Below are 10,622 nucleotides of genomic sequence, written 5' to 3' on the forward strand. Positions count from 1 at the left end.
TTATTCATCTATTATATCAAAACCCCTCGAATACTTGTCTTTGAGCATTTACAGTGAATCCTTCATCGAAACTGCTTGTCAACACCTTCTGCTCCTCGTTGGGATCGACATTCTTACTTATCGAAGATACTACGATACACCCCCTATACTTGTGGGTCATCACGCCCCTGTAGTCTTTCTGGAGTTTCGTCAATTCGTATCGAGGTTTTAGGTCGCGAGGGACTTTATAGGCGAAGAGGCGGAGTCGGAGGGGCCACGGGGCCCCCTCCCCATAGGCTGGCGCGGCCAGGGGGCCACCTGCGCCGCCATATGGTGTGGGCCCCCTGCTGCCCGCCTCCGACTCTCCTTCGGTGATCTGGAACCTTTCGGGGAAAATAAGATATTTGGTCTTTGTTTCGTCGAATTCCGAGAATATTGCCCGAACACCCTTTCTGGAACCAAAAACAACAGAAAACAGGAACTGGCACTTCGGCATCGTGTTAATAGGTTAGTTCCGGAAAATGCATGAAAACGATATAAAGTGTGAGCAAAACATGTAGGTATTGTCATAAAACTAGCATGGAACATCAGAAATTATAGATACGTTGGAGACGTATCAGACGGTATCGAATGGTAATATTATTAATAGCTCTACAATCAGTACACATGCGTGAAGAACCATCTTTCTTAGGTACCAAGATAATGGGAACAACATATGGGCTAAGAGACTCACGAATGTAATCTTTATCTTGGAGAACCTGAATTTGTCGCTGAATCTCTTTAGTCTCTTCAGGATTGGTACGATATGACGCACGGTTGGGCAGCGAAACTTCTGGAATCAAGTCAATCTGGTGTTCTATCCCACGAATAGGTGGTAATCCAGGAGGAACATCTTGTGTGAATACATCAATGAACTCCTGCAAAAGGTTAGCAACCGCAGGTGGCAAAGAAGGATGTATATCCTCAAATGAAAATAAAACTTCTTTGCAAACAATAGCATAGCATTGAGTAGTGTACACATCAAGTTCAGCAATATCAGATTTGCTAGCAAGCAAACAAGGATTTTTCAAACGAATTTCAGTAGCATGGTTCGAATCAAATTTAGTATTAGTCTTATGTGGCACAAAATCTGCAACAACAATCTGATTTTCACTCTTATGTTTCTCCTCGTTTTTTACTCTACTAGCTCTAGCAAGATCATCTTTTAGTATTTGTTCAGGAGTCATAGGTTTGAGACCAATTTTCTTTCCATCATGCATAAGAGAATACTGATTAGTTTTACCACTATGAACAGATTCTCTATCAAATTGCCAAGGTCTATCAAGTAACAAAGAACAAGCTTTCATAGGTACAACATCACAATCAACAAAATCAGAGTATGTACCAATAGTAAAGTGCACACGTGTAGTTCTTGTTACCTTGAGCTTCCGAGAGCTCTCAAACCATTGAATGTAATATGGATGTGTGCGCTGTCTTGTAGGTAGAGAAAGCTTCTCCTCCATGTCAACGCTGACCAGATTATTGCAGCTTCCTCCATCAATGATGATCCATATAGCTCGCTCTTTTACAACGCCTCTTGTTTGAAACAGAATGTGGCGTTGATCATGCTCAGATTTGCTCAATTGCACGCTCAACACACGTTGTCCAACCAAGCTCCTATACTGATCAGCAGTGTCAGCTTCTATTACCCCCATCTCTCTCTCTCAGAATCAGAATTGGTGCCATCACGTGCAGCAATAAGGCTCAATGTATCTTCATCAAAGTCACTTGCAGAATCATATTCTCCATCTTCACGCACCTACATCACATGCTTGGTTCTGCATTCTCTCTCTATGTGTCCAAATCCCAAGCATTTGCGACATTGAATGTCGCGCGTCTTCCCCGTGGAGGCCATGGAAGAGGAACTCCGAGGAGGACCAGCAGAGGGTGGTGGAGTAGCAGCAAGTGGTGCTCGTGATGCAGGCGCGGTGTACTTGGAGGTAGTAGGTGCTGGTGCAGCCCCACGAGATGGTGGCGCTGATTGTCGCGGAGACCACGACGATGTATGACCTGCAGAAATATTAGCTCTTCTCCATGGTGGTTGACGATCCTGCACTTCACGTTCAGCTTTGCAAGCAAGATGAAACAAGTGAGTAATAGTATTATACTCCTTATAATCTAGAATATGCTGAATCTCTTTATTCAAACCACCAAAGAAACATGCAAACATAGCCTCATTATCCTCTACAATACCACAACGAATCATGCCAGTTTGCAATTCTTGGTAATAGTCTTCTACAGAATTTTTCCCTTGTTCTAAGCGAGACAATTTTTCAGCAAATCACGTTGATAATGTGGAGGGACAAAACGAGTACGCATAGCAAGTTTTAAACCAACCCAAGTAGTAGGAATATTAGCATGATGTACTCTACAGTGCTCAGACCACAAAATAGATGCAAAATTTGTGAACTCACAAGTAGCAGCACTAACACGCAAATGATCAGGATAGCGTAAACATGCAAAGCGTTGCTCTACTTCCAATTCCCAAGTAAGGTATGCATCAGGATTATATCTACCCTCAAATGGCGGAATATTCAGTTTCAGTTTAGCAACATGATCATCATCACGTACCGGACGTAGAGGTGTGCGAGCGTTGCGGTTCAGTTGTCGTGGACGACCAGGTGCAGGTTGTTCAACCTCCTCGCCGTCCAGCACGTTCTCATCTATCCGCTCGTCCTCGTCCCCTCCATAATCTTTGTATCCTTCATCAGAAAGTGCTTCAGGTGCGGCTGCTGCAGCACGAGCGGTACCCGCAGGAACATCCGCACGAGGAACGCGGCGTGCGCGGCGTCGCACGTTGTTGCGAGGCTGTGGTAACCGAGTCAACAAATCCTGGAACTTGGCGTCGAGCTTGGAGTTGAAGGCTTCCTCGAGGCCATCGATCTTGTCCAACGCGTCGGTGAGTTTTACGTCAACATCACCAAGACACGCGTCCACGTCCTGTGCATGCCCGCCCAAAAGATGGGAGAAGTGAGCATGCATCTCTGCATTCGTCATCTTATCCGGGTCAACGGTCGCCGAATCTGTGCCTGTCATGGTTAGTATGCAACAAGCAACAATGTATATGCCTACAAACTACGGAATATGGTGGTTCACGCGTAATTCGTCAAGCAAAATATGAAGCTCTTACAAGTTCTTACCAAACAGGAGGAAGGTGATTAGGCAACCAGCAAGGATCAGCGTCTCCAAAGATTGCCAAAGCGATTACCAAGTGTCAACACAAAGCACGTGGAGACAATATGTGGAGATGTAGGAAGGCTAATATGGTAGCAAAACAGCAATTGTCAAAACAGCGATGAAGTATTGAAAGTATGGTCAACAACGGTATTGTGCTGGTCCTAGGCTAGACCTTACTAGAGACGCGAGCCTAGAACACTAACGAGGTCACGGTGCGGCACACAAGCAACGAGCAGCGATGTGGTGGCGATGATGTGGCGAACCGAGATGCGAAAAATCACTATGATGGCAAGTGTCTCAAACTGATCCCCAAGGTCTAAAAACAGTATAGCCTCATAATTTTTTTTATCGGAATTTCTAGAAAATGCTCCGGAAAACGCGCAGACGCCAAAAAATGTCTATAAGAGCCAGTGGCGAAAAGTGATCTCCACGGTCGAAAACTAGTGTAGCCAGAATGTTTTTTCCGAGGCGGTTCTAGACTTTTTTTTGCTCTCCTTCACAGTTATTTACCGGCGGCTGAAACTTATCTCACGGAAATTTTTTTCTACAGCACAGACGAAATTAGAAGGCAACAGCTAAGGAGGAAAACAATAAAACCTAATTCTACTCGGACTCTGTCGCGGCAGAGAAACAGCAACAATCCGTGTCGTGGTAGGAAACAGAGTATATGGTAGATACAGATGTATATGGCAGGTGTTATATGGCGATGTCGGAAGTATATGGCAGGTGTATATGGCAGTTGTATTTGGCGATGGCGGCGGTGATCTGCGTATGGTGCGAGTGGCGGCGTTTTGTCAGAGTAAAACAAGTGTTACGTGTGCCTTCATGTCTGATGGAACAAATCACTGTTCGGCCAAGGTGAGAAATATGATTGCATAATTAACAGCCCAGCTGTATGAATTAGTATATGGGATATTGTGCAAGGTAGAGAAAGTAGCTATCGGATATCAATTCTTATCGTCAACTATATATATCCCATTTTGGTGGTAATTCATCTATCTGATTTCTAGATACAACAATGGTGAATTTGTTATCTAAATATTAGATGTTAATGCACTACCTGCTGCATATCTACTACCTCTAAAATATCACAATATGTGGAGCCAGTGAGGGCTGATGAATCACTCAGTTAGAAAGTTTTGTTCTTGAGCTCCCTATAAGATGAAATACCAATACACCATAGTTTTCCTTTCTCTTAATGCAATATGGTGAGAATCTGAGACTGCAATAATTTTTCTGTGTGCATCCTCTTCGTAATGGTGTTACCTCCTGCCGTCTCTATGTTTCTGCAAGTTAAGGACACGGAAGTTTAAGGTAGGCACTTTGTGTCTCAATGCAATGGATCTAAATAATTGTGTTCCTAATACTTTTGCGTTGCCGTTGCCTCTACCAATCGCAGATGTGTTCGATGGTGGAATTCAGTTCCAAGTGCAGATATGCTGCATGTGAGATGATGGATCGATCTAGCACACATATTTGTAATCTCAAGCATGAAATAAAAACTAGGAAGCATCCGCGCGGCGACACGCCGCGCCCGTCCTAATAATCCTTTGAAAAGGCACTAAGTATTCAAATTTAAGCATATATAGGTTCTACTATATGTTGCAAATATTTATGAAATAGATTTAATAATAGTCATGTACACAGGGTAGACGGGCGAAGTCCTGATCCGTTTCTCTCATGCACAGGCACGAAGAGGACAATATGGACGCACGTGAAAAGCAGTCCTGATCTTTTTCACTTTAATCCCTTTCTCAGCACTGTCGCACCTACTATACGATCCCCTTCTACTCTCTTTCCCGTGAAGCTAGAGCCACCGCATGTCCTCCTCAATTCCGGCCGCCGGAGCATCAATCGACGAAAGCGAGCATACTGCAGTGATTCTTGTGGCTTGCACCACTGATTCGTCGCCACCAGTATGTCTTCCTGCCGCTGCTCGCACCGTACGCTCACAGTCCGTGTGCCCTTGGCCACCCTGCAGCCGTTGCATGGGGAAAAGCGGTCACGCATAGCGGAGCTGCGAAGCTAAGGGTCCGTCCCACCACCATCGTTCGGACGAAGGGAGACGCACACCTGCCGGCAGCAGTGAAGCTCCGGAATCGCAGCTGGATTCGCCATCTTGGGGAACCCGAAGCGGAGCCGGAACCAGAGCTGGATGCATGTTCGTCCTATGGCTGTCCAGCGAAGGCGACGGCAGGGTCAATGGAGCCGCCGCGGCCTCTCTAGACTCCATGGCCGCAGGTCCACCCGCTGTGTCTGTGTGGAGTGAGGAAGAGAAACCGACAGGTTTTTTGTTCACTTGTACCTATCTCATCCCTTAATTCTGCATATTTACTGGAATTTGTGCTGAGTTTGCTCGTCTTTTCCTTGCGTAATTTTTTCATTCTCTGTCCAAAGACGACTGAGCGGCTGAGACCTGACAAAAAATCAGATGATCAAGCAGCTTGCTGTGCAAAGTAATCAATTTAAAGAATCACATGCACATGCGCAAGGTCTTTACTTAATTCCTCACAATTTTCTTCCAAGATGGTAACTCGTTGAGAAGTTGAACATGGCATTCATATATAGCATTAATTAAAAGAAATTGCAAAATTCTACTCTTTCAATCGGATTCTGCATGCGAATCGGTTATTTTGATCTAAGAACTTCAGGAAAATATGACAGAACACTATTGAAAGCGAATGTGAGAAATCGCAAGTAATGATTCCAAGATTAGAAGATAGTAACAGCAGAACATAAAAGATTGTCTCTGAGCAGTGCATGTAATGAACATTAATGCTTGCAAGGATGGTTTCTTGTCATTCTAGACTCAAGAATAAATTCTGTCCAGCAAATTATTCAAAGATTTTTTTGTAAGACATCAAACTTACAGAGAATACGAAAAATTATATTGGGTATCATCGATTCTGCAGAAATGTATATTTATTTTTTTTCTGCAAAATATTATCAATCGGCTTTCCCAATTTTTACTTTTCTTTTTCCCAAAGAAAGCGTAGAATTTTAGCTAACCTATTGACTTGTATTCCAGACAGCTTCTGTGTTGGGCGAACTATGGGAGCATTGGTCGGACAGTGGCAAAAGGGACTGGGAGGAAATAACCAGCGAGGACTGGGAGACATGAGAGAATCTCCACCTGGCAGTGGATAACGCACACATGTGAGGCAGCACCCACGCATTTCCCCCCCAAAGAACATCTCCAAGTATGGCACCCTCCTTCTCTACTTGTTCCTTTGCCTCCAGTTTCGCAGAATCAGTGCTTGGTTAGCGCAGTAAGAAATGTTTGTTCTTTGTAGTTGATAGTAGAAATGCTAATACTTGTCGTAGTTCTTCTGATTGTATTTTTTTGTTAAGTTTCATAATTTGTTAACTCTATGGGAATTAGGTAGTGCAAAATTTAGCTCTATGTGAAACCTTAGGTACTGCTAGGTTTTAACTCTGTGTGGAACCTTAGGTAATGCTTAGTTTATGTGTGAGAGGAAATAGCCCGGAAGGATCTGCTCACTACGTTTTCCAATTTCTAATGGAAAAATGAAACTCTGCCCTTAATGGAAAATCAAGAACCGTAGATCAATATGTAGAATGACATGGTTTCACTTATTGAAAAAACAACGTCTTGACAGTCCAATGCAGCTTTTTAGGACCCATTTTAAATTACATGAGGCCCAAATTTTTCGAAACGCCATTCAAATGTTCATGGTGCTGAAGCAAATAGTAACTCGATTCATTGCAACTTTACCCAAACTAACCTTGTGTTCTAACTCGTTTCTTTTATTGAATAACCATGTTGATGTGAGCATACTAAATCAGGCTGCATGTGTTCAACATATTTGCGCCAGGCAATAGACCATGGCATAGCACATATAAGTCAGGCACTCATACAGTGTTGTCCCTATATTTTCTACACAGAATAGAGATGATTAAAACTTTAGGGAGGCCCATGTAGTGCTCATTTGGCACAAATGGAAAAGTTTTGCTGGCGTCTTATCCCATTCTATGATTTTTTAAGAAAATACAGCAAAAAAGAGCAGAGCTTTGTTGTATTTCTTTGACACCTTGGTTTACAAATGTGAAGTTCTAGATTTTTAACTAATTCTGACCAATGTAAATTTTTGTTTGTACAGAAAGCACACTTAGCCCCAACAATACTGATCTTTGTATTTTAAAACTAAGAAGTGATATGTAAAGAGTCATGAAGACTCCAGTCACTCATGAAATATAGTGAGGACTGCAATAATAGGATCGACCAGACCAAGAAACAACAAATTATTACTGGATGTAAACAACAAAAAATCGAGCAAACAAATTAAGAAACATATAGGGAACCTTACCTTCCACTAAATGAATCAATTCCACAGATATGGCTGATCTGAACTTGCTGGTTTCAGATATAGTTTGTAACTGCATTGGAATCAAACTTCTATTTATCCTGAAGCAGTTTGTATCAATGCTATACAGAAAAGGAAACTTAAGAATAATTTAGCAAGGGGATTAATTCACCTCGGCTTAATCAGCATCCCATAATCCTCTGTCAGCAAACATTATGGAGAAAATAATAGATGCGACTGGGTCCAATAACTGTTCCCACATCCTACGGTGCAAAGTTCCGGCACCTGGAACGACCAGGGGGGCGCGTGGCCACGTCAGATCACTGACTAAGTGCACATGGCCCTGGATAGCAGGGGACGCCATTGAGGAACTGGAGGCGCCTTCCGAGACAGAGTAAATTGCCATTCATCACCTAATTCCCAAAGACCAAGTTGTGCATCAACATCACGGGCAGTAACAACATACTGAACAGAACCAATATGACTTCGCTGCCCAAGAACCAAAGAATTACCCTGTCTTCGACACACAAGACCCATAGGCTTGCTGCTCCTGCTGCATACATGAGCAAGACACCATGTACATCCCCAAGACCACGGCTCCAATGCAGCGATGGAGAATGCGCGCCCACATTTCCAAGAGCGCGGTGGTGCTGGCGGACGCTGGAGGCGAGGAAGTGGGCAGCACACCCCACCGACGGGTACGCGCTTTGCGTCCACGCATAAGCATATGAACGGCAGCAAGACCTAAGGATCTACATAAAAAAAACAATGCACTGTAAGAAATAGATATAGAAAAAAAAATCGGCAAACGAACGCCAAAGCGAACAACGCAAAATAGAGGAGAGAAACATACCAACAGGAAAAGCAACCAGGGCCTGATCCCTGATGAAAGGAAGTGGAACTCTTACCTAGCGCCGCACTGCCATGGGCCAGAGGCTGGCTTCAACATGTCCTCACACAACATCTGCAGCGACCTGCTCTTTCATAATTCTGGAAGCCAACTCTTCTGTGTTCATCAGATATCAGATGATGAACACCACAAGGCGGTGCATCTCCACATCAAGAATATTCCTCTGCCGCTGCTCCCCATGCTCTCCCCGTTGCTAGTGCTTTTTTATGTGCCGCTGCTCCCCATGCTCTCCCCGTTGCTAGTGCTTTTTTATGTGCCGCTGCTCCTGTCCACGCCCCATTGCTGTTGCTTTTCTATGTGCCTACAGGGGAGAGGGAGCCACAAGAATCAGGAGACTTACCGAAACCTCTCTGACGGAGAAGATGAGGCCGGACCTCCTTAGCCTGCCTGCCGCTGCGTGTAGCAGAAGGCTCCCAGCATGATCAACAAATGGAACGGAAAAACGCTGGACATCAAAGCCAATTATAACAGCTAGTGTACAATCACCGAAACGCGAAGACGGGACAAATAAAGGCCCTGGCAGAGGAGGTGTACCTTGTCCAAAACCAGCAAACACGCTTACCTACAATTAAGCATCTCACAATAAATAGGAAAGCATAGCACATAAGAAAATCAAGAAAACCATGCCAAAACATCATTAAGATAAGTATTAGACTTGTACCTTGTAGTAAACCTATAAAAGATAGCACGAAACCCTAGTCTACTTAGATGTGAGATCAAAGAGGAACATCAAGCTACAAAATTAACCTGTAATTTAAATAGCTCTGTCGAAACAGTTTCAAATAGGAAATGATGTGAATATATAAAATGATGTAGTTGCTCACAATAATATAACAGACTATTTAATTGGTCTTATTTCCCTAAATCCACCCTCCTGTGTGGTGATCTCCTGATGACATACAATAAGAGAGAACCTAAAAAATTTAAGCTAAAGATAGTATACACCAATATTTTTATTGATGCTAGAATGAACAGAGAAGGCAATGATACTTGCAACCTAGAGGAGAGATCACCAGAGAACCGTACAAAAATAGTTTCAAATCTAAGAAACACAACAACAAACATGTGGAGGGCAGTGTGTGACAGTGTGAGGAACAGCTTTAACCTGTTGTTTTCTTCTTCTTCCGGCCACCGCCGTTTTTCTCTGCCGTCGGCCGCTGGCTGCTCCGCCCCGATGTGGCCGCAGCTGGCCGCTGGCTGCTCCATCCCGATGTGCCCGCCGCTGGCCCTGCCTGGTCCGCCCAAGCACGCGCTGCCACCGGCCCAAGGTCGCCGTCCCAGGCCCCCGCCTGCTCCGCCCCATGGGCGCCGTCCCTGGCACGAGATTACCCCGCCCCACGGTCCGCTGGTCGCTGCCTGCTCCGCCCCGAAGTGACCGCCGCTAGCCCGCGCGTGCTCTTCCCCGGCCCCCGCGCCTGCTCCGCCCCAAGGGAGCCATCCCTGGCACGCGGCTGCCCTGCCCTGCGGTCGTCGTCGCCGTGCCGCGCCTGCCCCGCCCCCAAGGTCGCCGTTCCCTGGCCGTTCCGGCTCCACGCCGAGGTCGCCCCCACCGGCAGACACGTATCCTCCTCTGCTTCATCGCGGGAAAGGGCGGCCTGGTGGTGGATTGGTGCACAGGGAAGAGGAAAAACAAAGAACTCAATATGTGGTGCTTTTGAGCGGTAGTAGGATGTAGGAGAGGGGAACTGATCGTTGAAGACTGGAAACCGCCCACCGCTTTGACCGCATGCCGCACGACGCCTCGCAACCGGTAGCCGGTTACCCCACTCGGTAGAAAAAACTTGACCAACATATTAAGCAGTTCATTTTAAAGACGTGTTAGGTGCTAATTGGAGGAGGAGAGAGGAAAATAGCCCATCAACAGTAGCCGGACTAAGCACAGAGCGTGAATCCATCTACCTTTTATATAGTGTATGTATATGGTATGCATCTTATTTGTTTTCTTAGAGAATAGTGTACTTCTCTGTCTTCTCTACTGTCCACATCGATCTATATATGCAATGAATATTTGGCCTGCCAAATCATATATGTGTTCAGTCCAGTATCATACTTTCCGTGCACATCTGTAGGGTGAACGTATTTACTTTGTTGACCTATGAAATAATTTGTGTTCAATAATTCAACACCCCATTTGGCGAGAGCTGAACAGGGAGGTAAAATATTTTATATTGACGTGTTGGATCAAATTTTAT

At 44.9% G+C, this 10,622-nt stretch overlaps 1 long non-coding RNA gene across 6 annotated transcripts; it reads right to left on the bottom strand.

Annotated features, from left to right (window-relative positions):
- Window positions 1-4,795: 4,795 nt before the first annotated feature.
- Window positions 4,796-9,617, bottom strand: LOC124676502. 6 transcript variants are annotated; one of them, XR_006993663.1, is made up of 7 exons: window positions 9,536-9,617; window positions 8,965-8,992; window positions 8,805-8,875; window positions 8,429-8,731; window positions 7,693-8,272; window positions 7,524-7,593; window positions 4,796-5,611 (listed from the first exon to the last, which is right to left on the bottom strand). It is a non-coding gene; the product is annotated as an uncharacterized LOC124676502 (long non-coding RNA). The 6 variants fall into 6 exon arrangements; XR_006993660.1 differs by having other exon boundaries at window positions 8,429-8,875; XR_006993658.1 differs by having other exon boundaries at window positions 8,429-8,992; window positions 9,536-9,611.
- Between the last annotated feature and the right edge of the window lie 1,005 nt (window positions 9,618-10,622).

This window comes from Lolium rigidum, chromosome 7, assembly GCF_022539505.1.
Source record: "Lolium rigidum isolate FL_2022 chromosome 7, APGP_CSIRO_Lrig_0.1, whole genome shotgun sequence".
Taxonomy (NCBI): domain Eukaryota; kingdom Viridiplantae; phylum Streptophyta; class Magnoliopsida; order Poales; family Poaceae; genus Lolium; species Lolium rigidum.